Source organism: Pelophylax lessonae, assembly GCF_965119305.1.
Source record: "Pelophylax lessonae genome assembly, chromosome: 6".
NCBI lineage: Eukaryota > Metazoa > Chordata > Amphibia > Anura > Ranidae > Pelophylax > Pelophylax lessonae.
In genome coordinates, this window is record NC_138773.1 from 80,396,534 (window position 1) to 80,422,643 (window position 26,110).

The following is a 26,110-nucleotide window of genomic DNA, read 5'->3' on the forward strand; positions in this document are numbered from 1 at the left end:
TAAAGGAGGGCCAGAATATTTGGATTTAGTTTACCTCTTCATTTTTCTTAAAAAAAAAAAAAGTGAACTCAAAAGCAAAAATGTATTATATTACAGCTCACCAATTCTTAGACGTGATGGTTGCGATCGTTTTTTTTTTTTTTTTGGGGGGGGAGGGGGCTTTCTCTCTATTTCATCTGTTTACCAGTTAGTAAATATGTTGTTTTTCAATATAACAAGCTTTCTTCCAGATGTATTATTTTACAGGAAGGAGACAAACCATTTACCAATGGCTGGGGTGCTTACAAATGATCAGTTTTTATTTTTCCATGGTAAACTTTTATCCTAAATGGAAAAAAGCTGTTTGCTGCAAATGCTTATAAAGTGTAAGCTGGAGTTTGGCTTTGATGTGTTAGTGTATTTAAATCTGCTAGTCCATTTAAAACTCCCCTTCCTTTTCAGACTGGCAATCCTGATGTCTGCTCTGTTGTGCTCCCTGTACTCCTTCATCCAGAATGGAGGCAATCTAATACAGGAGGGGTGTTACTGGATGGATCACCAGATGAAAACAGAGTGGGGGAAAAGCCTAAAAAAACAAAAACTAACTGGAACAAACAGGTGAATATATCATTGGTTAGCAGCTGCTTCATCCCTAATTAAATTGAAAAACACATGCATCTCCCATGTGACTTTGTTGCAGCAAAGTAGGCACAAACAAGATAGATTTTTATGTATAAAAGTAAAAATTGTTTATTATACAACAAGAATAAAATATCTCTAATTTATACAATCAAATTCCTGATCTGGCATTTCATTATTCTCTCATACTCTCCTAGCAGGGAGTGGAAATACCTTAAACATTGTCTAATAGTTGAATTACCACCAAACTCTCCAAACGCCTTTTGACTGTACTCAAGTCTTCCTCAGGTGAAATATGAGGTTGGAATATTTCTGAATAGATAAAAAAAAAAATGACAACATGTATATAGATCCAAATATATTACGAAACAATAACAAAAGCTATGAACTACAAAATCATCAACTTAAACTCACATAGGTGGATAGACCAGGTGTAAAACGAAAAATTAGTTTCAGCACATCTTGTGGGACCTCAGTGTGGATGGTAAGGTCATGCAACCCACAGAAAATCAGGGATAGCCAAACAGAGGCATAAACTGTGAATTTGAACATGTGCTTAATAGTCTAAGAATATAAACATAAAAACAAAAAACTAGAATGGTATGGATTTAATAACGTTATTGTAATAAGCCAATAAGGTTCTGTGTAAAACATACCCAACCAGCAATAGGTAGACAAGTAGAGAAAATAATATATAGTAGTAACATATAAATATGTGATAGCGCTGCTCCAGTTAAATCCAAATATACATAGAAATAGAAATATCAGTAGCTGTAAACAAGTGCTAGGAAAAAAAAAAAAAAATTGCAGTGCAAAAGAGACGTCTTAAAATGACTTAAAGTGCAATCCAAAGTGAACGACTTCTAAAGTGCAGAAAAAGTGCAAAGAAAGAATCCAACGTCTCTATTAAATTAAAGTGAATGTATGTATAAAATATCTTAAATGGCTAAAAGTGCAATCCAAAGTAAACGACGTGCAAAAAAGTGAAAAAGTCCAACGTCTCTATTTAATTAATGTGCATGTAATAAACACTCGGTGTGTGTCCTCTCCTTCAGTCTTGTGCTCAAATCCCTGGGTGAAGTGCTTGTTCACCTCCATTATAGACCCATAAGGGGACAACACAGCAAATATGAAAGTACTCTCTGGCGTCCAATGCTATATGGCTCCACACTACTTAGCAGTGCTCCAAAATGACATATTGGAAGAAAAAGACAATCTCCAATAGGGCAGTACCCGGATTAAAGGTTGCAATAAATCACAATCCCAGCTTCATACATTACACTCACATTTATTAAAAGAAAAACACAGCATATATAAAATCAATTCCAGCAGTTTTCAAATATGTAGCTTCAAACCTGCCCACCGCTTGGTACCTCTACGTGTTATGCCCCATCCCACGTGGCTTCAACTGGAGGAAAAACCGAGCGGTGTGTGTGTGGGGGGGGGGGGGTAATTTATATTGTCTTTGATATCTATTAGATCGGATCCAATCCAATCCCTTCAAATGGGAGTCATTCACTTTGGATTGCACTTTAAGTCATTCTACGACATCTCTATTATTTTTTTTTTTACTAGCACTTGTTTACTGCTACTGTTATTTATATTTATATTTTTATGTATATTTGGATTTACCTGGAGCAGTGCTATCACATAATTACATATTATTTATGTTAGGATCTGGGAACACATTTAGCTGATAGCAGCAGCTTTACTCGTATTCGGTCCTTGTTAACCAATAAGGGTTTATTAAATTTGGTTCGCAATTCACAGGGGTACCGCACAATTACCTTCTGGTTTTATCATTAGTAAGTGCAAAAAGAATATAAAAACTTACCCAGCCAAGGGTGGATGGACATAAAAGATGGATGAAATACATATAGGATTGAAGTAGCCACCCTGATGGCTGGGGCAGAGAAAATGAGCTGCTATATTTATGCTGGTAAAAAGGCAGTGGGTAGATTGGGCATAATTATCATCAGCTGGAGCCACCTAAACAATTCCCCCCCCCCCCCCTCCTCCGGTGTCCCAGGAAGAGCGCCCAAGGAACACCCTTACATCCAGGCCGCTACAGCCTGGATGGAAATGGAACCGCTCATGCGCAGACAAAAATAAAAACTAATGTAGCCACCACATCTAATGATTGGTAAATGCAATATATTACATTTTGGGATTTGGGTTTAATACTGCATTAATACGTTTACTTCCTAGAATCATAAGCATCATCTAGTGGTGATAATGTGTTGTTTTTTCTTGAAATACCTCAAACAGGAAAAATACTGAATTATTGACACTAGGCGGCACTGATGATCCTAGTAAATAGACATATTAGGACAATCACAGTGAAGATTTATTATATGCTGTGAATGCGGAACACTGTGGTCATGCAATTTATAAGTTTATGATTATGATTATTTTTGTTATAGGTCAGTGACTAAAAGGTTTAGCAACTAGACGGATATTTTTTTTTACCAGCACAGCTTTCCTTTACCTGTCATTACTCAACTATCCATCTGAAAACGCTAGTTACATGTCTGAGATGCTTATTATTTGACTTCCATACTTTTCAGGTCACAAACCAAGTAAATTCAAGAGTTAGTGAGCAGTGAGTAGTAAAAGTCAGAGTAGGGCTCCTTTTACACTTGTGCGACTTGTCATGCAACTTTGGACACTAAAGTCGCATGACAAGTTGCACCCCATATTTTTCAATGACAGCCCTTCAAATATGTACGATTTAAAGTCACAGCGACTTTAAACATTCCAGTCTCCCTACTTACATCACCCCCACCCCCTTTACAGCAGTGCCCTAGATCCCTCCTTCACATCAGTTACCCTCTTTACATCCCTTCACATGACAGCCCTCACTTTGCATCACACTTCACCTTTCATTCCTTGCATACCAGTTTACTTTACACGAATGCCTCCTTCTTTACATTACATTTCCTTCTTCTGATCACAGCCCTCTCGCAACCTAAAAATCCTACCTTACACAGCAGAACGAAGGCAGGAGGCATGGCAAGGATGGATGGAGGGCGGGAGCTGCATATGTTTTCATGTTAACAAGTAGGTGATTTGTTGATAGGACCGTCCGCGTCCTAGCAACAAATAACTTTGTTAACTTGTTAACTTTCAGTTTCACAGCCAGTTCCCTACTGGGCATGCGCAAAGCGCGCTGCCCTTTCCAATTGGCTCAGCAGGAGAGGAATGAGGGAGGGGAGCCAAACTTCTGGGGGGCGGCGCCGCGGTGCTGTCTCCTGGAAGTGGGGAAGGATACCAGTCAAAAACAGGTACCCCATTCCTCCCTCTACCATGAAAGGTGCCAAATGTGTCTCCGGAGGGGGGCAGGAAGCAGAAGAAAGTGAAGAACTGCAGGTAAAGCTCTTATACACTATGTGAGAGCTGTTTGGAGGAAAGGGACACCTCCCCCCCAATGGGCAGAGGAACAAAGGAAAATGCAGAGCTGTATTCTGAATCGACAAGCTGTGTGCTTATCTCCCTCCGCAACACAGATTTTAGCTCATGTTATCTCATGTGTGGGAAAACTTCTCAGAAGTGACTCATGCTGCTAACGGGGAATGAAGCACCAGAGAGAAACAACACTTAGAGCTTTAGAGAGAGATAAGTAAACAATAGATATATGTGCTTAGTTCAACTTTCATGATTGGGGTTTACAACCACTTTTAGCACCTGTGTGCATATTCTATCATTGTTGCATGGCTCAGATTTTCTGGTGTTCATCAATTACTAATTTCAGGCTTTGTGGAGCTAAAAGGGACACATGTTGTCAGGCAAATATTTTCAGCGGAAACTGTATATGTTTCAGTCTAATCAGGGGTCGAACTAAAAATATAGGAGCCCCATCTAACTCTCCTTGTAGCAGCTGGCAGCATCAGTTTTGACAATAGCATCAGTCATTTTTCCCTTAAGCATTATAAAACCCCCAGCATTTTGTAGCTTAAAACATTCACCAGTAAACTGTTTCTTAAAATTCTTACCCCAGCCCTTGCAGTTTACAAATTTGAATACTAATGGATCTTGCTCTCTCAGTGTCGTGTACATGGTTGGAGGGCAAAAATGATGAGAGGTCTCCCCTTGCAGCTATGGCCCAAGCATCCCTGGAGGTAATGACAAGGAATACAAGGTTTAGAGAAGCACAAGTGTGGAGGTTTGTTAATGGCTGCTCAGGGAAGGACTCCCCTGGGATGTTCTCAGGCAGGTGGACAGGAATGTCAGCAGAAACAGGAGGTGTTGGTAAGCATGATGTATTATGGTATGGTGCTAAAAAGGGCCATCATTCTCATGTAAAGCAAATATAGGAACCCTCTGAATGTGGGACTGTAGAGGCACAGGCTCTCTTGTTTAGAGGCACCTAATATAATATTTAGGCACCTCTGAAGAAAAAAATTAAAATCCTATCTCAAAACAACGCAATGGTCTACTTAGTGGCAAATTTGGGTTACCCGTTTGGATTTTTATGTGAGATTTTCCATCTGTCAATGTATAACCGCTGTCTATAAAATGCAATTGTATTTTAACCATTTGCCGACCGCCGCAGTACATATACCGCGGTCGTCAGCCCTGCGCCTGCAAGCCAATAGGGGGCGAGCGCGCGCCGCCGGGGGCGAGCTCCCACCCCCGCTCGCTCACTGGGATCCCTGTGGGTGTGACCGGCGGACCCGATGTCCGCCAGTCACTCGCGATCGTCGGTTACAGAGGGAGAAAGGCAGGCGGCTAATGTAAACACAGCCGCCTGTCATTCTCCCTTGTGTAACAGCACAGATCATACGGTCCTGCTATGTAGGACCGTAGATCTCTGCTGTTACATGAAAAGCCACGCCCCTTTACAGTTAGAAGCACGCCCCTAGGGACACACTTAACCCCTCTTTCTCTAATAAAGTTAATCCCTTCCCTGCCAGTGTCATTTTTACAATAACAGTGCATATGTATAGCACTGATTACTGTAGTAATTTCACTGGTACCCCCAAAAGTGTCAAAATTGTCAGTCAAGGGTCTGATCTGTCTGCCGCAATGTTGCAGTCCCGCAAAAAAAAAAATCGCAGATGACAAAAATCTTTCTCTTAGTAAACGCAATAACTTTTGCGCAAACCATTTAAAAGATGCTTATTGCGATTTTTTTTTTTTTTTTTTTTTTTACCAAACATATGTAGCAGAAAACAAATTGGCCTAAAATGTTAAAAAAAATTGATTTTTACATTTTTTTGGGGGGGAATTTCATGTGAAAATATGTGAAAAATATTGTTCTTTTTGAAAAATTGTCACACTCTTTTTTGTTTATAGCGCATGATCAAAAAATCGCACAGGTGATCAAATACCACCAAAAGAAAGCTCTGTTTGTGGGGAAAAAAGGACGTCAATTTCATTTGGGTACAGCGTCGCACGACTGCGCAATTGTCCGTTAAATTCACGCAGTGCCGAATTGCAAAATAGGCCCTGGTCAGGAAGGGGGTAAAATCTTCTGGGGCTTAAGTGGTTAATGAATCTTAAAAAATTTAAATAACGCTTTTTTTTTTTTTTTTTTTTTTACTTTTACTCATGTAACAGTTTTGTGACCCTGTGCCTCTATTGTCCCACTCTTAGAGGGTTCCTATATTTACTACTATTGGTAAGCAGGTCAGGTTTCAGCAGTGGGCCATGTGATGGCACTCATAGAGGAGGAGGTGGTAATAATATATGGTCAGGAACTGAAACCAAAGGTCATACACAATAGAGACAACAAAATGGTTAGAAGCGTAAACATGGTCTAACATGCTAGTTCAGACAAATAGAGTTACTGGAGTTGACTGGAGCCGGGAGAGTACTCAGGAGCCAGGCCAGGGTATATGGTAGGTAGAGAGAAGAAGAGTCGTTAAAATGAGCTGAGGAGAATACTCAGGAGCCAGGCCAGGGTCATACATGATAGGTAGAGAGAAGAAGAGTCCTCAAAACGAGCTGGGGTCACAAACAAGAGTCAAGCAAAAGGAAATCCAGAGGCAGGCCGTATTGGTAACAGGAAATTGGGATAAATGCAAGGAACACACAGGAAGCTGAAGATGATCCAGCAATCTTCTGTGGCTGCTTCCTTCTAAAAACAGGGCATTTGGCACCAGTTCTGGATGGGGTGCTTGCGCTCCACCCGGGCATGTGCCCACAATGCATCTGCATGCATTCCCACGCAGATAATAAAGCCCATTCAGATACTGACAGAAGTGCTAGGCCTGTAAATTGGTGAACGCACACCTCTATTCTGGCTAGCGCCGTGACATATAGTGCTGTTTCTCCGAATTTCTAGACTTCACAGGAAAGAGTTAACGGTGGACAGTGCAGTCTGCAACCACTCTGTTAGCTTGAAGGGTGAAGAGGGAGCATGGGAGTACCTTGCCATCCAAGACTATGGGCTGTGGTTCTATTCATGCATACAGTGTAGAGAGAAACATTTCTGCATACAAGGGTGGCTCTATAGGATGCCGCAGGAGAAAGGAGCCACCCTGAAACAGAAAACCTGGGGCAGCGGTCATGGCGCCAGCTTAAATTGCAACATGGGTAAGGATTAAAAGATAACAAAGCTGCATATTCAATAAGTGAATAAATCAGCTGCTGAACATGAGCATTTATTAAAAACTGAGAAGTTATTATCACTTCAACATACGTACGTATGACTGAATCAAAGACAGGCAGCAAGAGAGCTGTCACCATAGTCAGAATGCTACAATGAACCAGTACTTTGGATAAAAGTATAGCTGTAGTAGCATTTATAATAATAATATAGTAAGAATTTAAATAGAATAATAATGGAATCATTTCACTTAGCTGCTAGGACAGCTAAATAAATGCTTCTTACAGCACAGAGGGATATCCGTGACCAGCGAAGGTCCAAGGTCTGACTTCAGGCCTTCTATACTGGAAACTTGACAGTTTAGTTTTCTTTAACAGCCTTCCTAATGGGACCCTCCTCCTACCCAGGCCCCATATCGGCCGAGTGGGCTGCTATGGCTATTGTTACTCCACTGAGTCTAATTGTTCGATCCATACATTCGCTCAATATTCTACTCAAACCTGAGAAAAACTGACCTTTTCCGAGTTGCCTTCTACTGGTTTTCTTTTCTTCTTTTTTGTAGCCTCAAAAAAAGAGAAATACTCTGCTGGTCAGAAAAACAATTTTATTTGGAAAGTGTTTCAGAGTACATTGCACCAACTTATTAATTACTAATTACATTTATTACATTAAAATATGATTTTATTTGTTATTTTTGGTAAATCCACTTACATGATAATTGAACAGGAATTTAATCAATATTAACTTGTTTACCCATTAAAATGGACCACAATTGTCAGATGGGGACAAAGTGTTACCCTACAGCAGGAAGTGGGTGAAAAGGGATGTTATTGGCAGGATCAACAGGTATTATTTTTATTAAAAGCTGCAAAGTCATAGATCCTCCTTGTGCAGTAAGAAGCATTTACTTAGTTGTCCAAATATTGAAACAGATTTTTGAAATTACATTAACAAGTACATTTTAGTAATTGGGCTTACATGTACTCTAACACAACTACAGACTTTCTTTGAAGTGCAACTCTACTAAGTTGAGAAAACACCAATCCCTTTTGGGTGATCTATGTACTGTACATTGCATGAATGTTTCCACATTTTTTCTGAAGACCATTACTCATTCTTTTCTGAAGAAATAGCTGTTTCTTATTCACCATGTTCTTGGATAGGGTGAGGGTGAGCCTAAGGATACTCCATTAACTTCAAAACTTGTAATATAAGGAATTAATATTGAACTAATACTTAAGGGTGAAGGCACCCCCTTTGAGCGTAGAGAAAGAGGTACTAAACAGGAACTTCTCAACAGGAATACAGTCCTGAGGGTAAAAGTAGTACAGCAAATCTCTCAAAGAAGAAAGTCTCTAGGTCCAGCAGACTGGTACTCACTGTGTCCTGCATACTGTGTAGCCACATGCAGCATCAGTCAACTTCTTTACTCCAAGTGCCTGTGTACTGGATCCTTAGGAAGCTTTCTGCAAGTGCTTCAGCAGAATAGAACAAAGTTCCCCTAGCCAAATAGTATCTGGGACCCCATAGCATTTTGCCGGTGGATTTACCAGAGATGCCACAACCCTCAGGCTGGGTCTTACTCCCTCAGAAACAAGAAACCTCTGCTGTGGGTTCTAGCCTATTTATACCCCTCCCATCCCCCTTCTGGTCAACCACCATATTGACCAGGGATTGGCTGGAGAGGCATTATTATGCAGATTGCAAATCAGGAGAGCCCAGAGCAGACTTGACTAAACAATTGTTGCTCTCTCTAACTGCAGGGAGGCCAAAAACTAAATTACAACCACTAGTAGTGTAATGGGGTGCTACATTTATGCCTACATTATGCCACACAGGGGTTGATTTACTAAAACTGGGGAGTGCAAAATCTAGTGCAACTCTGCAAGAAAACCAATCGATCAGCTTCCAGGTTTTTTTTTTTTTTTTGTCAAAACCTAACCGAACAAGCTCATTGGTTACTATTTACAGCTGCATCAGATTTTACACTCTTGAGTTTTAGTTAATTAACCCCACAGTGCTTTAGATCAATGTTTCTCAACTCCAGTCCTCAAGTACCCCCAACAGGTCATGTTTTCAGGATTTCCTTCAGGTGAAACGGCTGTGTTAATTACTATGGCAATGAAACTGATCAAATCACAACCTGGTAAAGTAATGGAAGGCCTGAAAACATGACCTGTTGGGGGTACTTGAGGACTGGAGTTGAGAAACATTGCGTTAGCCAATTAAATGTCGTCCAGCTAGGATTTACAAAATTGCTGATTCTCCACGGTTGAGTACTCAGATACGGCTGCATGAATTTAAAAGTAAAAGCGATTACTACTCCTCGGTTTTCATTGTTTCTACAACTGTGTGATTGTTTTGCACATGTGACAGATCTGCTCGTTTCTGTAGATATATTAAAGTGATCGAAGACAAATAATTTTGCACCTTTATTGGCCCTTTAATTACTTTTCTTACAAACCATTCACAAACCCACTCCTTCACCTTCCTCACCTGTATAGTGAACTGTAAAACAGGCATACTTGGATAATTGCTGGGTTATTTTGACCTTCTCTGTAATGGAAATCTATTTCAACTTTTTTATAGCTGAAGCCATATTACGTGCAGCTTTTTTTTTTTTTTTGCCTGTTATTGAACGTTTTTTATTCTTTGCTCTGCAATGTTGGGAGCTGTTCTACCTGAGAGCAACCCATTTTCTGCAGGCGGGAGTTTTACTTGGCATGGAGTTTCGGATCTTGGATGGATTTTGGGCACCTGCTGAAAATGTTCTTCTGCTGCTTTTACTGTTTTTTTGTTAATTGACTTTTGGCTACAATACTAAAAGCAGACTATTGAAAATCAATCAGCATGCAGAGTTTGAAAGCCAAAAAAAAAATCAGATATTACAATACTGCAGAGTTAATAATCTAAAATTAACCTTTTAACTGCTAGCAGTACACTGATCATTACAGACAGATCAATAAGGCTTTGCCTTGCAGTAGAATGTAAAGCATTGGAGTACTTAGGGTACCTGGAAGCAGGTATAGACCAGCAATGAGAAGACAGTTATTCAAACAAACTCAATTATTCACGAGTCTATCAGATAGGCTGACTGGAGCATTTTAACCCATCAAGTACAGTAAATCAGCAGAAAATATCTCTTAACCAAACACAGAAATAGGAATAAACAATAAATTATAACTCCACAAAGAAAAAAACAAAACTGGATAATTGAAGGATAAAATTAAAAGGTGTAGCGCTACCCCGGTAAGAGCCACTGGATAGGATGGGTCCTCTGTTCCTTGCCTCAACCTTCTCAAGTACCTCAGCCACTCTTACACTCTGAGGTTGAGTGTACAAACATACAATATCAAAATAAATCATTGAAAGTAATATTTAGTACCCAATAGTAGTGCTATATCAAAGAAAACTGTCACCAAACCAGGTAGTAATGGCAAACCTAATGTATTGGCACCCAATATGGTTGGTAACAAGGCAAGCATAAAATGGATTAACAATGGTAATAACACAATTTAGCATACAACATGATTAACAGTGAGGAGTAGGCATAAGATGACATATGGTGTCCAAATCAGCATAAACAGTGGTAAGGCCACTTTAAGTGCAGTAGTTTGCATTAGTAAAGTTTAATCTACCTGTAGGCAGGTGCAGTCAATTTTCCTGTAGGTGGTGCTCAACCGCAGCGGCCTTGCAGTGGGAGAGGAAAGTCAAGAGAAACATGGTTCCTCTATGGTTTCCTGGTCACTGGGAAAGCTATCCAATTGGATGTTGCTGCCCCATGTGACTCTGACAGCCATCTTGGGTCAGGCAGAGCCTATTATAGGCCCTGAATCCCAGGCTTGGCATGCATTTCGCATGTAGGTAGCGTAGTGACAGGTAAATATCTAACAGGGACAGTGATTAGCATCACGGAGAGGTTCCAGATAAGTAGGGAAAAGACGGGGCCACAGAAGACCTCCGCATTTGGGCACAAAATGGCCAGGTGGCATTCCACCCCTCAGAACAGAGCTGCTTTGCTATACCTCACTGTTGCATTCTGTCGGATGCCTTCCTGCCAGGCTTGTTGTGAATTGCCAAACTCTAACTTTAGTACAAATTCTGTTCTTGGAACTGGACTCTGAATGTTTACTGCCGACCCACCACACTGCATCTCCCCATATATCGAGTGCTGGAACTATACTGCCAGTGCGCATTTATGGTGGCAATGTTAGTCCTAGACCGACTGGGTATGCACTGCCTAAAAGAAAAGGTGGATGTTAGCAGAGGGGCAAGAAAACAAAAGGCCTTGCAGAATAATTATTACAGTAGGGGCAGTCCTTTAAGATGTTCTTCTGCCAGATAGCGTTTAGGGTGGCCTTGCACTTAACAACAGTTCCAGTTAAATTGTATGTAGTATAGGTACAGTAAAGGTATTGTATAGTCTCAGTACAGGTGCATGGTAGAAGTGGTTCAGATTCAGAAAAGCTTCAGTATAATGCGGTAAAGGGTTGGTATAAGTGCAGTCTAGGTTTGGAATAAGTGCCACATAGAGTACACTTGGTGTCTTGCTCGGAGTGGTTCAGTCCCTGCTAGCAGTATCATCAATGGGCGAACAGACCTATCACCAATCCCCAGGGTGCTGCGGTAAGCTTTCGCTGTAGAAGGGGGGCCCCCTTGGTCACTCTCCAAAAGCCTCCGGTGACCAGTGTTGGGAAGCAGAGGGTGAGTGAACGCTTCAGTCTGTGTTGCAGCTGTGCAAGTGCTGTGATGTGGGCGGTGCTGTGCTGCCCCTGGGTATCCTCATTCCCAGTCTCAGACTTGGATCTCCACTGGTATGGTCTCTCACTGGCAGGAGAATATCCACATAGGGGTGCTCTCTCTCTAATTCCCTTGGTGCCAAGAGGAATAACTTTCCTGGGTAGTTTGATAAAAATCCTTACTCCACTCCTCCTACTGCACAGTTCACGTTGGGATCTGTACTATAACCATTATAGTGTAGCCATGATTTCCATCTCAAACTACAACCCCTTGCACACTCTGCATATTAGTTTATGGGCTTGCTTGGCTTTAGCTCTCTCCCTGCTGGCTAGAGGAGAATGGTGCAGCATAACATTAATATAAACAGTAACGGCTGTACATCTCCAGACCAAAGATAACCCTTCCAAACGTGATAGAAAGTTTGAAAAAATATGGAGAACTATCTAATTTAAAAATTAATCCAGCCAAATCAGAGATATTAAACATCAACGTAAAACAACAAGAAGAAGATAATTTAAAATCAGAATTCCCCTTTAAGTGGAAAAAATTAGAACTAAAGTACTTAGGAATTACCCTGACAACAAAACCCGAAAGACTTTATAAAGAAAACTATATCCCACTATTGAATGAAATTAAAAAAGAACTCAATAGGATATCACACAGACCGTTATCATGGATAGGGAGAATAAACATAATAAAAATGGCAATTCTACCAAAAATAACATAAAAATTCCAAATGTTACCTATCCCGATCCCCCAGACATACTTTAGAACCTTGACATCTTTAATATCCAGATTCATATGGAGGAAAGGCAAACCCAGAATACAATACGCAGTATTAATAAAGGGGAAAAAACCAAGGGGACTTAGCGGTACCAGACTTAAAAAAATATTACAATGCAACACTACATTCAAGCGCAATGGAATGGGGAAAAATAAAAAGTGAAAAAATCTGGGTAAAAATAGAATCCACTATGAGCTGCAATCACTTAGGTAAAATTATACGGATACCTGCACAATTTAGGAATTTGAGTTCAAGTACGCACACGATTACAATTCAAACACTTAGAATTTGGGATTTAATTCACAAAAGAAATAAATGGCAATATAATTCACCGTTAATTCCTTTGAAAGGCACAAATTTTTCTCCACCAGGACAAGAAAAAATGGGAGGGAAGTGGATAGGAAATGAGGACACACGTCTAAAAGATATTATGGACAAAGAGCAAATACACACACTAGAGGCATTAAAACAGAACATTTTTTTTTTTTTTGAAAATCGATGAGTGGCGCTACAGCCAGTTAAAACATTTTGTGGCTTCTTTGCCCAAACCGTTAAGAGGAGAAGACTTGCTCCCTTTCGAGCAGATCTGCTCCTCTGAGAAATATAAAAACAATGTATCAAACATATATAAAATATTGGTTGATATGACTGGACCGGCGGTACCACCCTTCATCGATAAATGGGAGAGGGAATTGGGAACACAAAACAAGGATTTTCACTTGGAAAAAAGCTTAAAATTAATACACAGTTCTACAGTAGATAAGAACACAGTTGAAATGTACTACAAATGCATTGCAAGATGGTATATTACCCCCCGATAAAGCCCATAACTACCAAAAAGAAAAATCAAAAAAACTGTTGGAGAGGTTGTACAAAAGAGGGTACAATGGCCCATCTATGGTGGGAATGCCCAAAAATCAGCAAGTATTGGAAGGAAATCCTAGGCCAAATTAAAAACATCACGAAAATAGAAATCCCGGAAGAACCCTGGTATTGCTTATTCCACGGTATAAAAAACTCAGTAAGGCAATACAAAACGACACTGATACCCCACCTGATGAATGCCGCAAAAGGATTAATACCGTTATTTTGGCAGAAAGAAGAAGCACCAACTATAGGAGATTGGGTACAGAGAGTAGAGAGAATAAGAACGTTGAATACCTAAGGGAATGGGAAGAAGATGAGATAGAGGAATGGGGGGACATATGGGAAGATTGGAAGGAGTTTAAAAAAACAAGAGAATATACTAAATGGAGTGGAGAAAAAGAGAAGGACTAGTAGGAAAAAGGGAGGGGGAATAGAGGAACAATAAGGGAAGGGATATGATATATAATTGGAAAATCAAAGTCATTTTATTGCATGTAACATATTTGTATTGTCTTTTTCCTTTTGAAAACAATAAACAAATTTAAAAAAATATATATATAACAGTAAAGTAAGAGAGGCAAAAAAAAAAAAAAAAAAAGCAGTATCTCCTTCTCGATGTTGTTGTAGGCCAGCACATGGCTAAAAAAGCATTTGCTGAACTACTCACCAGCAATTCAGAGTTATCACCCTGCAGTAATTACTTTCTAACACTAGATGTCACCTTTATTTCAAGTTGAGTAATGGCCAGGATTATTTTTCTACTTCTTATGAGCCCAGGTTCTCATGAATTCACCCCTTAGGGTTTCATCAACTTACAGCTGGACTCAGTGTACTACTGCTCTAAATGGCGCTCACACACCGGGACAACCCACCGCCATCGCTGGAGAAAGAGAACTACTGACTGCCGCCCCTTAAACAGAAGTGAAAGGGCCAATTAAGTTTTCAAGTCTAATTTTATAATTGTAAAATGTCAAAATGCAGCTGCTCCTGTTATGTAATTGTCAGGAAGGACATTCCAGCAGACAGAATGGCTCTTCTAGAAAGCTAATCTGTATTCCTGTTCATGCTCGTAGAAATTGTACAAGTGCCGTGCACGTGGGCATGCACATATTCGTGCGCATGCGCAAACATTTATTGCTCACGTGCGTGCATCTGTTGCTTGCATTGGCACCAAGGGGGCTATTTAAACTGAGCCTGTGCTGTTCTTCTGTGCTCTCTTGGCTACAGTGTTCCCGTACATACCTTTAACCCGTTACTCTGCATCTGACTACTGTTAACGACCTGGCTTGTCTTGACTTCTTCTGCTTGCATTGATTCTGTCTTACCTTTGACCATGCTTCTGCCTAGGCATCTGCACCTGATCTGTCTGCTTTTGTGTAGCACCCTCCTAGGTAGGTGCTAGAAGAGCACCCTCCTAGGTAGGTGCTAGAAGAGAGAGTATAGTTTTTGGATCTTTTCTGCTTACCAGAGAGATTGCAAGGTAAATTTATATTGCTCTCTGCCTAACAAAGAGCAGAATTTGCTAGTGAGGTCTGCTCATGCTGCTCAGGTGCAGCTCATCTTGTCTGTAGCGTTTCACACTGGTCCAAAAGGGAGGCATATTGTGCAGTGGGAGGAAACCTGACAAGAGTGCACAGGCATTTAGTACAGCCCTGGTGATTGGCAGAGGAAAATGCCTCGGTGCATGTTGGGATACTGCATAAATGGGCACATATGCTCGAGGTCTTTCAGCTGGAGAGCGGGGTCCCGGAGGGATCTGTAGGAGTTGCCATGCGGCCTCAGGTAGTCGACCTGAGGGCCTGAGAGTCAGTGAGGAACTGAACCCGGAGGTCCTGCAGACCTGACTGGAAGGGAGACATTGGAAAGGATCTGGTTCTGCATATAGTGAGTACAGATCTGTGTCATGGGGCCTGTCCTGAGGCAAAAACTGCCCAAAAAAACGCTAGCGCCAAAAGAAAAAAACGCCCAGGTGTGTTTTTGCAGGCATTTTTTGGGGGTTTTTGGAGGCAGGCAAAACATCTGAACTTGTGTATACAGTACCACTATACACAAGTTCAGATGTTTTTCCTGACTCCAAAGAACCTAAAAAAATGCCCAAAAAAAAACGCCTGCTATTAAACCGGCAAGGTGTGAAAAGCGAGAAGCCATATTCCAGATCTATAATTGCACTAATACAAACAATCTTTTTTTATGGTTCTGGACATGCTACAGAGCTGAAACTTCACAGGTACACTTTTTAGACCCCCCCCCCCCCCCAAATACTAAATCCAAAGAAATTTTTTTTTTCTTTTCATTTTTTTTTTTCATTTTTTTCAATAATTGGCTTTTTTTTATCAAAAATGACAATTTTTAAGAACTTTTTTTTGTGTGATTAATAGTCCCTGGGGCATGACCCAGAACCCTAGGCACTTTATAGGGGCATTTATTGGGTTTTAGGGCTTTAAAATGGTGTTTTTTGATTACCGAAGTTCGGGTCCATTGATTTCAATGGGGTTCTGAAATCCGGGCCGAACTTTCGGGTAGTTCAGATGTTCTGGCCGAACCGAACTTTTCAAAAGTTCGATCATCCCTAATTGGGAGTAAGGATGGATGTGTGAACTGTCCCTAAGTGACCGTCTGCAGGTAATCAGAGGAGGCCCAACAAGTCATCATTCAGCAAGCCCTATGGGGACAGTGCTACATGTGTATGACCCGGTTTGTCTGACTCTGCTCCTGTCTCTATTGTTTCTGGACTGCCTGCTGCAAGCCCCTGCCTATGTTCTACTGGTTTCCATCTGGCACTCCTGTACCACTGCGGTCCACTGACGGTCTTCCCCTGCTTGATCCTGAGAATCCGTCCAGCAAGGCTGCTAGCAAAACCAATAGGCACTTATGCCACTCTGCACTCTTATGCTACCTGTCTGTTCTATCAGGGGCCCTGAGTCAGAGGTGTAAGAGAGGCCTTCCTCATCGTATTAGGCTCTTCCACCAGGTATGTGACAGTAATACATAGCAATTTCTGGCAGTCATTTTGACAGCCAGCAACTGCGGATAATTGCAGCAGGGGGAGCAGCGGCAGTGGGACAGGAGGTAAAAGTAAGGGATATGTTTTAGAAACTCTGTTGAAGTTTTTTCAGGGAATACCTCCTATGTTTAAAACTCTTAAGTGGTCAAATATGCTTCAGATAAAGATAGTCTATTATCAGGCAAACATTTTAATAAAGTGGTAGATTTAATGGACCATTTCCTTACGAAGCAGCAACTGTACCTCGTTAGAAAAGATAAGTAACCCAAACCTCCTCTACAAAAAAAAAAAACATGTTACAGAGTATTCTCAATTGCATCTACAGGTATGGATCTATTCCTGCAATCTTTATACTGAATTTTTAGTACCTAAATCCTCCATAGAGAGAAAGATAACCAGATCCTAGCTGTTTAAAGCCGATCTTCACTGCATCTGAGCACCACAAACTAAAAACGCTATTTAATTCATTTTTCATATTCAAAGCAATCTCCCCAATCCATCCATGTCTCCATGCTTTATTTTGGTGAGAAATCACTTAAAAAAAAAAAAAAACAACCCCTAGCATTTCTGGCTGTGGCCATCTTAAGGAAGGGCAAATGATTCATGTAGCATTTACTTCCTGCCCTTAGCTCAAGTATGTATGCAGGGAAGTGTGCTGACTGAACTGAGAAAATCTCCCCTCCCCTCCTGAAGACTTCTGAGATGTATGATATAATTTGCTTAGGCATGGAAACTAGGAAATAACTAAAGAAATGTAGAAAAAAAGTTTAAAACAAGTAAATATGATCTACTTCTCTATCTATTTACTAATGCTAGCAGCATGAGGATTCAAATAATAAATGTTGATTGGGAGAGTGAAGTTCCACTTTAAGAAATGCTAATATAAACTCTAAAGTAATTTAGGAAAAAAACTTCCCATACAGGAAAGTCATCTGATTTGGTAGTCGGACACTGAGTTGTCAGGTAGGTGGGGGAGCTGCTGGACAAGAGCTATACAGGAACAATTAACTAATTCATGAATGAGCCTTTGATAAAGAAAACTACTAATTAATTAGCTGGCAGAGATGCACTCAACCTGCATCCTTTCCACAATCAGCACTTTACTTAACTTTTCCACTACAAAAGCTGCATAGATTTGGCAATAAGGCTTTTTGAGCTGTAATCATTTTTCTCTTGAAAGCTTCTAGCTTGGTGTGAGTTTTCGGGCCTCCTTTGTAAATTTAGTCTGTCTCTCTTTCTCACTCTTGGAAAGCTGCTGATCAGTTTCCTCTCATTTGACTTGCACCTATTATTACTACATGTGATGATTCTAAGAGGCAAGAAAACAAACTTCCACTGAGATGTGCTTTCACAGTTTAGTGCACAATCTCTAAACATTTCGGTGCTAGAATGAATGAACTCCCATGCACATGCCCAGAAGTAACATAATTCTTTAACGGCCAAACACCCGACACCCAAAAGGCACTAAGGAGATATCAGCTCTGGCAAAGAAACAAGGGGAGGTGAGGTTTCTGTGGACTTTAGTTCTGCTTCAAAAATCGAACTTCCCCTTTTGGTTTACAGTTATAGTAGAGCACTTCCAACCCCTCCCAGTGTTAAACTCACCTGTCCTCAATCAAGTAAAACTAGATTACAAAAAGAAAAAGTTAAAACCTCAAAGCCCCAACCAAAAATATCAATACAAATTTTAAATTTTAAACGTGAAGGGGTCGCAGGTGTAAAATCTGCAACAGAAAATAAAAATAATAAAAAAAACCTGGCAAGACTGGATCACGTAACCACATGTCAAAAGTTGTAATTGTTGGAAGATCATAAGACTGAATGGGATTGCAGATGGCATGCTTGGATCTTGCTTGGAAATTTTTTTGAGGCAGCTCAGTGATCAAGTCAGCAAAATCTTGCTGGATGAGAACAAGTACATGAGTACAAGGATACCTACCAACAGTTTTGGATTCTCTGGGACTGTTCCCGGACTTTACCAAAATCCCAGTTTCCTGCAGATTCCGGCAGCATTGCGTTAATAGTCAGCTGCTGGAATGATAATTTATGCTGCTCTTTCAGCCAGAGTATTCTCCTGACCAACATAAGCACTATATTTCCAGCTCATGGAGGCAGCGGCATGAGACGCAGAGTGTGGACAAATAAATAATCCACCGAAAACCAATTATTACTGCTGAACATCCTTGACTCCACCCTAACTTCACCAAGCAAAAACACCCCCTTTCCCTTAGCAGAACAGGGACTCCTCTTCCCCAACAAGTGTCCTTTCCCTCAGTAGCATCCAATAGCTCTCCTCAGTGTCCAATACCATCAGTGCACTCCCCTCACCTTCCACAGAGCACTAGTGCCTCCGGCGTCCCTCACAGAGCACAGTGCCCTTCTCATCCTTCACAAGATACCAATGGCCCTCCACTTTCCCCACAGAGTATTGACCCACCCCCCCTTTTCCCCCCCACAGAGCACCAATATCCTCCCTTTTCCCCCCACTGAGTACCAGTGACCCCTGTTTTCCCCCACTGCGGCAGCTTCTCTCCTGTTGACCAATAACACCGGGCATTTTCTTCCCCCATTGACCACTGACTTTGGGCATTTTTACCTTCCAATATTGACAAACACCATGCATCTTTTCCTACCACTAAACACTGATGCAAACCATTTTTTCTCCTTCTGACCACCAACACTGGCCATTTTTTTCATCCCCCTTGTCCACTGATGGCAGACTTCCCCCCCCCCCCCCTCTGGACCATTAATGCTGGCCATTTTTTCTCCTATTGTCATAGACTGCGACCATCTTTTCCTCCTGCCTACCAGCAAAATAAGTGACACTATGACACTGCTGACAACTTCACTCTTTACATTGTGTTGTACAAAACAAAAGTGCTTACTGCTGTACATTTTATATTCCTGACCAAAGTGTTTATTGTCTCAAACTCTGCTGATCGTTAAAATGGATGTAAACCTGATTCATGAAATTTGACCTAAGCACATCTATCTGTAGTGTTTTCTTATCTTTCTCCAAAGCCCTGAGTCCCGTGTCTGTCTGCTGTTTTGTTGCTCTGTTATCAGCATAATAACTTCTGAAAAGTTCTCCAACAACTGAGATAAAACCAGGCTGAAATTTGTGTAGTGGGAGGTCGCTATAAATAGATTAGCAGAAAGCTTGTCTTGTCACAGCACAGCTCTGCAAGTCTCTGCCTATGTGGAGTGGGGGTGTGTGCCTTTCCTCCAATCAGCTGTCTTGGCTGTATGCCAAGAATCCATTTCCAGTACTGACAGGAAGAGACAATATCTAACGATGTGCACTTTCCAAAGAATATATAAAGCTGAAGACAGCAGTCATGCATGTAAAACTTATGTAGAGAGATTTGTTTCATCTCTGTGTATCATCTGAGGCTGTTCACTTCACTGGGTATATGTGAGGGTTTACATCCACTTTAAGTAGTTTCCAACTATAAATCTTTATGAAGTTATTTTTTAAAGTAGGTTCAAAGTGTTAACTCTTTGGCCATATTCTGTTTTATTTTTTTTAAGATGATCTTTAAGGTTTTTGTATGTTTGTGAAATTCTCACATGTGGTACAGTAATTCACATTTTTTGTGTAGGTACAAACACTGCGATATATGTGTGCAGCATGTACTGTGAATAGGCCGGCCATAGATGGCTGGTTTAGCAGGAGCTGGCCAAGATTCAAATCATGTATGGGAAGGCTGAATGTACCCAAGTTGATCAATCAATCAATTTAGGTACAACCAGCCTGCTGGATTTACCATGTGATTATCGCTGGAGGCCATTAAAGCCACTAGCAATAATTACTGTGTTCAACTGGTGGGGAAGGCACCCCCTGCTGAGAGAATGGCTTAGCCCATAGTTGCAGGAATGACTGGCCTAAGACTAGATTTAAAGGCCCACTCTCAGAGCGCTTTTTTTTTTTTTTTTGCTCTTTGATGAAACAGAGAGCTAAGGGAATCTAATTATTGGAGGATACTATAAGTCAGTTTGTTTTGCCTCAAATCTTGAGTTCCACGTGCTGGCTGGAAGTATTAGATATAAAATATTCAGATCCAATGTTTCATATTGATCAGACTAAAGAATATATATTTTTTTGTATACTTTAACAAAAAAATTTGAAAACACTATCCCTTTCTAAAATATTTGATCCCATATTAGCAATAATGATGGACGGATCTGCCTGGGTTTGATTGAATCCAGTGTTATATTCAGCAAACTTTGCATCTAATCCCATTGAAGTCAATGTGGGGCAAATCCTGCTGTTAAATTTTTTTGGCTAGAAAGTAAACTATTATCAAAAAAATGGGCACAGGGAGCTGGGCAGTGCATAGGGGATATTTAGTATAGCAATAAATAAAAAAATAGGTACAGCATCAAGAGAGTCCTCTTACTGAAACTTTGAGGCTGTCATGGAGAAAAAAAAAAAATCAATTAAATGAATTGCTTGGAAGAGGCCTTTATGAGGCGTTACAGAGCAGTACAATTTTCATGGACAGTGCCAATGACACTGTATTCCTTCATCACATATTTTAATTTACCTTGATTTAAATACAGCAGCAGGCCTTGGATCATTTCAGGTAGTATACCATTTTTTTTTTCCAAGCTGTAAAAGCCTAGAATTGACCTGCTGAAGTAGCTGCCGTAGCAGCTGTGGCCCTTGTTTCCCAGGCATATGAGCCTAAAACACAGCAAGGCAGCATTTAGTCTGGGATGTTGTATATGTTGTGGGGTACTTGGGGTTGACTTTTGTCACGTGACTTCCTCAGGGTCCCTGAGGAAGTCAGGTGACCAGTGACACAGCGCATTTGACGGGGCCTGTGACATACTTTCCAGCATTCGCGATACCTGGAAGGTGGTGAGGAAACAATTGCTGGCCATATATATTTTAATATGTTGTATTCAAGATACTATCTACTTGGCGCCTGCACTATAGTTGAAAGAGGGCTATAGCGCGGGATTAAAATGCCGGGGGGGGGGGCGTACATGGACGTCCTCCCATTCTCACACTGCCTACGCGCCCCTTGGGACTCAGCTGATCACTGATAAGGGTAAAGGGTCAATCACAGTGGGCTCTTTACCACGTGATCAGCTATTAGCCAATGACAGCTGAGTAAACAGAAGCCGGTTATTGGCTTTTTTTTCCCCTCATAATGTCAGCATGAATAAAAGACGAATGCTGTTAACTGACTTCTGTTAGAGGGACATTGGTCCCTCTAGTACCCTCCAGTGCTGCTAATCAGTGCCCACCAGTGGCATCTATCAGTGCCCATCAGTACTGCTAATCAGTGCCCATGAGTACCACCTATCAGTGCCCATCAGTGCTGCTAATCAGTGTCCATCACTGCCTTATCATCAGTGTCACTAATCAGAGCTGCTTATTAGCGTATTAGCAGTCTATCAGTGCTACCTCATCAGCGCCCATCAGTGAAGGAGAAAAATGGTCTCTTTACAAAATTTTAGAACAAAATATAAAAAAACGTTTTGCTTGGTTTTTCAAAATTTTTGGTCTTTTTTTTTGTTTTTTTTTTTTTTTTTTTTTTTTTTTTTTGCTAAACAAACGTGCTGATTAAATACCCCTAAAAGAAAGTTCTATTTGTGTGAAAAAAAAAAATGAAAAAAAATGTCATTTGGGTACAGTGTTGCATAACCGCGCAATTGCCATTCAAGGTGCGATAGCGCTAAAAGCTGAAAATTGGCCTGGGCAGGAAGGGGATAAAAGTGCCCATTATAATTGTATATGTAGCACTGCCCCCTTAAGAATTGCTGGATTTTCAAACTTTCGGGTCCCCTGGGCTACCGTTGGCATTCAAGTCTCTCTTTACTTCTTGGCTCAGTCAATAATTAGTCTAGGGGTATGTAGTTGTTTGTGTTTTATTTAAAAGGTAGGGAAGGGAAAAGGGAATAGTGGGATACTCTAGATTAACTATTCACAAGACGTTGGAGGACATCTGTCTCTTGATACAGCCAGGCTGTTGATCCACCTTGCCACTTAGGTGGATTTAGGGTTAAGTCTCTTTCCAGATGACTTGATGAACTAAAGTTATCTTCAGGACACTCTCCTGGTATTTCTTGACCACTGACACCAGTCCACTGACTATCCTACAACGGGTTGGCCCCCTCAGGTTAGGCCTCCTTGACACGATCCCCTGTACTCACGATACTGTTTTTCTAGGGTCTCCAGTGTGTCGCCCTCAGTCAGCTTTCCTGGACCTCTGGGTTCAGCTCCATTCCTCTAGCCCTCAGGACGACCTCCTGATGCAACGTGCCACTGCTACAGAGGAGGAGGAAGTCACCACCCTCCCTCCAGGACTCTGCTCATCAGCCAAAGACCCCGCAACACACGTTACTGTCTCACTAGCACCTACCTAAGAGGATGCTACATATAATTGTGAGTCCATAGAGCATCTTAATAAAGAATTTTCTAGAGTTTTACATATTGGGCTATGAGAATATACTTTTATGTGTTTAAGGAATACTCTGAAATGGAGACAGTTTTGGCAAGCCACTTAAAGGGGACAACACCTATGCAGGTGGTGCAAATAGTTTGATGGTGGATCCACATGGCTAATGGCAAAAAAGGCAATTACTGACCTTTATTAGGTAGGTTTGGAAGGTGAGTGAGCATTGCACTCACAGGTGATTGGTGGTTGTAAGGATGTCCTTTGGATATTCACTGAAGCACAATTCGTTTGGTTCAAGTGTTGATTTTCTTTTTTGAGCAATGGACATTCGATGTGGCTATTTATTTTATACTTATCATCTAAGCACGTTTGTTTATCATAATTACAGATTTGTATAAAATTTGAATGCGATTATAATTAATTAATTAAGCCTAATGTTTTTTTCATATGCTAATACTTGCACTTATTCAGCAAAGGTGTGTTAATGTTAGTTTTATTAAATAAGTGTGTTTATCAACATTTAGGAAAAGTTTTATTTTATTTTAATTTTAAAGGAACAGCACACCCTTTATTTAAAATTTTGTTAGCATTAGAGTGATTGAGTACGCATGTTAGGTGGTTTCAGGACAGTGGCGTCTCCAGCTTTTATATTTAGGGGGGGCACATGGGGGGACGGGATCAAAAGTAGGGGGGCCAACTATAAAACGCAATTTTTATATATATATATATATATACATACATACATACATACATACATACATACATACATACATACATACATACATACACCCGCCGGCCTGTCTGTTGTGTTGCTAGCAGGGGCGTTGCTAGGTGGGAAAAAGACCGGGGGCTTCAGCCCGAAGGTAAATTTGATAACCACTCCCACATTTTAAAGTCCCGCCCAAGCTCCTCCCAGATTTAAAAAGTACCGCCCATACTCCACCCAATGCCCCCCCCCCCCTCAGTCAAAGGTCAGACATGGGGTGCTATGGAGCATGGTACAGGGGGTCAGGAGAGGAGAGGAGAGAAGAGGTGAACAGGGAGTCAGGAGGAGAGAAGAGGAGAACAGGGAGTCAGGAGGAGAGAAGAGGAGAACAGGGGGTCAGGAGGAGAGAAGAGGAGAACAGGGGGTCAGGAGGAGAGAAGAGGAGGAGAGGAGAACAGGGGGTCGAGAGGAGAGGGAAGTCAGACATGGGGTGGTACACCAATGAAGCACATACTCCTCCCAGTTTGACCCATAAAAGCAAAAAAAGGTGCTTGATAAAAAGGTAGGAAAATAAATAAGTAGAAGGGTGGGACCTGTCTATGGGGATCTGAACCCAATTCACTGACCCCTGCACCGACACCTTCACTGACCTCTACACTGACCCCCCCTACACTAACACTTACACTGACCCCCTACACTGATCCCCCCCTACACATTGACTCCTAAAATGACCCCCCTACACTGACCCCCCTGCATTGACCCCTTCACTGACCCCCCCACATTGACACCTACACTGACCCCCCCTACACTGACCCCCCCCTACACTGACCCCTTCACTGACCCCCCCACATTGACACCTACACTGACCCCCCCCTACACTGACCCCTTCACTGACACCTACACTGACCCCCCCCCCCACATTGACACCTACACTGACCCCCTTCACTGACACCTACACTGACCCCCCTTCACTGACACCTACACTGACCCCTCCTACACTAACCCTCCTACACTGACCTTTCCTACACTAACCTCCCTACCCTACACTGACAACTACACTGACCCCCTTCATTGACACCTACACTGACCCCTTCACTGACACCTACACTGACCCCCTTCATCGACACCTACACTGACCCCTTCACTGACACCTACACTGACCCCCCTTCATTGACACCTACACTGACCCCCCTTCATTGACACCTACACTGACCCCCCCTTCATTGACACCTACACTGACCCCCCCTTCATTGACACCTACACTGACCCCCCCTTCATTGACACCTACACTGACCCCCCTTCATTGACACCTACACTGACCCCCCTTCATTGACACCTACACTGACCCCTTCACTGACACCTACACTGACCCCCTTCATTGACACCTACACTGACCCCCTTCATTGACACCTACACTGACCCCCTTCATTGACACCTACACTGACCCCCTTCATTGACAGCTACACTGACCCCTTCACTGACACCTACACTGACCCCCCTTCATTGACACCTACACTGACCCCCTTCATTGACACCTACACTGACCCCCTTCATTGACACCTACACTGACCCCCTTCATTGACACCTACACTGACCCCTTCACTGACACCTACACTGACCCCCCTTCATTGACACCTACACTGACCCCCTTCATTGACACCTACACTGACCCCCTTCATTGACACCTACACTGACCCCTTCACTGACACCTACACTGACCCCCCTTCATTGATACCTGCACTGACCCCCTTCATTGACACCTACACTGACCCCCTTCACTGACCCCCTTCATTGACACCTACACTGACCCCCCTTCATTGACACCTACACTGACCCCTTCACTGACACCTACACTGACCCCCTTCATTGACACCTACACTGACCCCTTCATTGACACCTACACTGACCCCCTTCATTGACACCTACACTGACCCCTTCACTGACACCTACACTGACCCCCCTTCATTGATACCTGCACTGACCCCCTTCATTGACACCTACACTGACCCCCCTTCATTGATACCTGCACTGACCCCCTTCATTGACACCTACACTGACCTCCTTCACTGACCCCCTTCATTGACACCTACACTGACCCCCCTTCATTGACACCTACACTGACCCCTTCACTGACACCTACACTGACCCCCCTTCATTGATACCTGCACTGACCCCCTTCACTGACCCCCCTTCATTGACACCTACACTGACCCCCCTTCATTGACACCTACACTGACCCCCTTCATTGACACCTACACTGACCCCCCTTCATTGACACCTACACTGACCCCCCTTCATTGACACCTACACTGACCCCCCCTTCATTGACACCTACACTGACCCCCCCTTCATTGACACCTACACTGACCCCCCTTCATTGACACCTACACTGACCCCCCTTCATTGACACCTACACTGACCCCCTTCATTG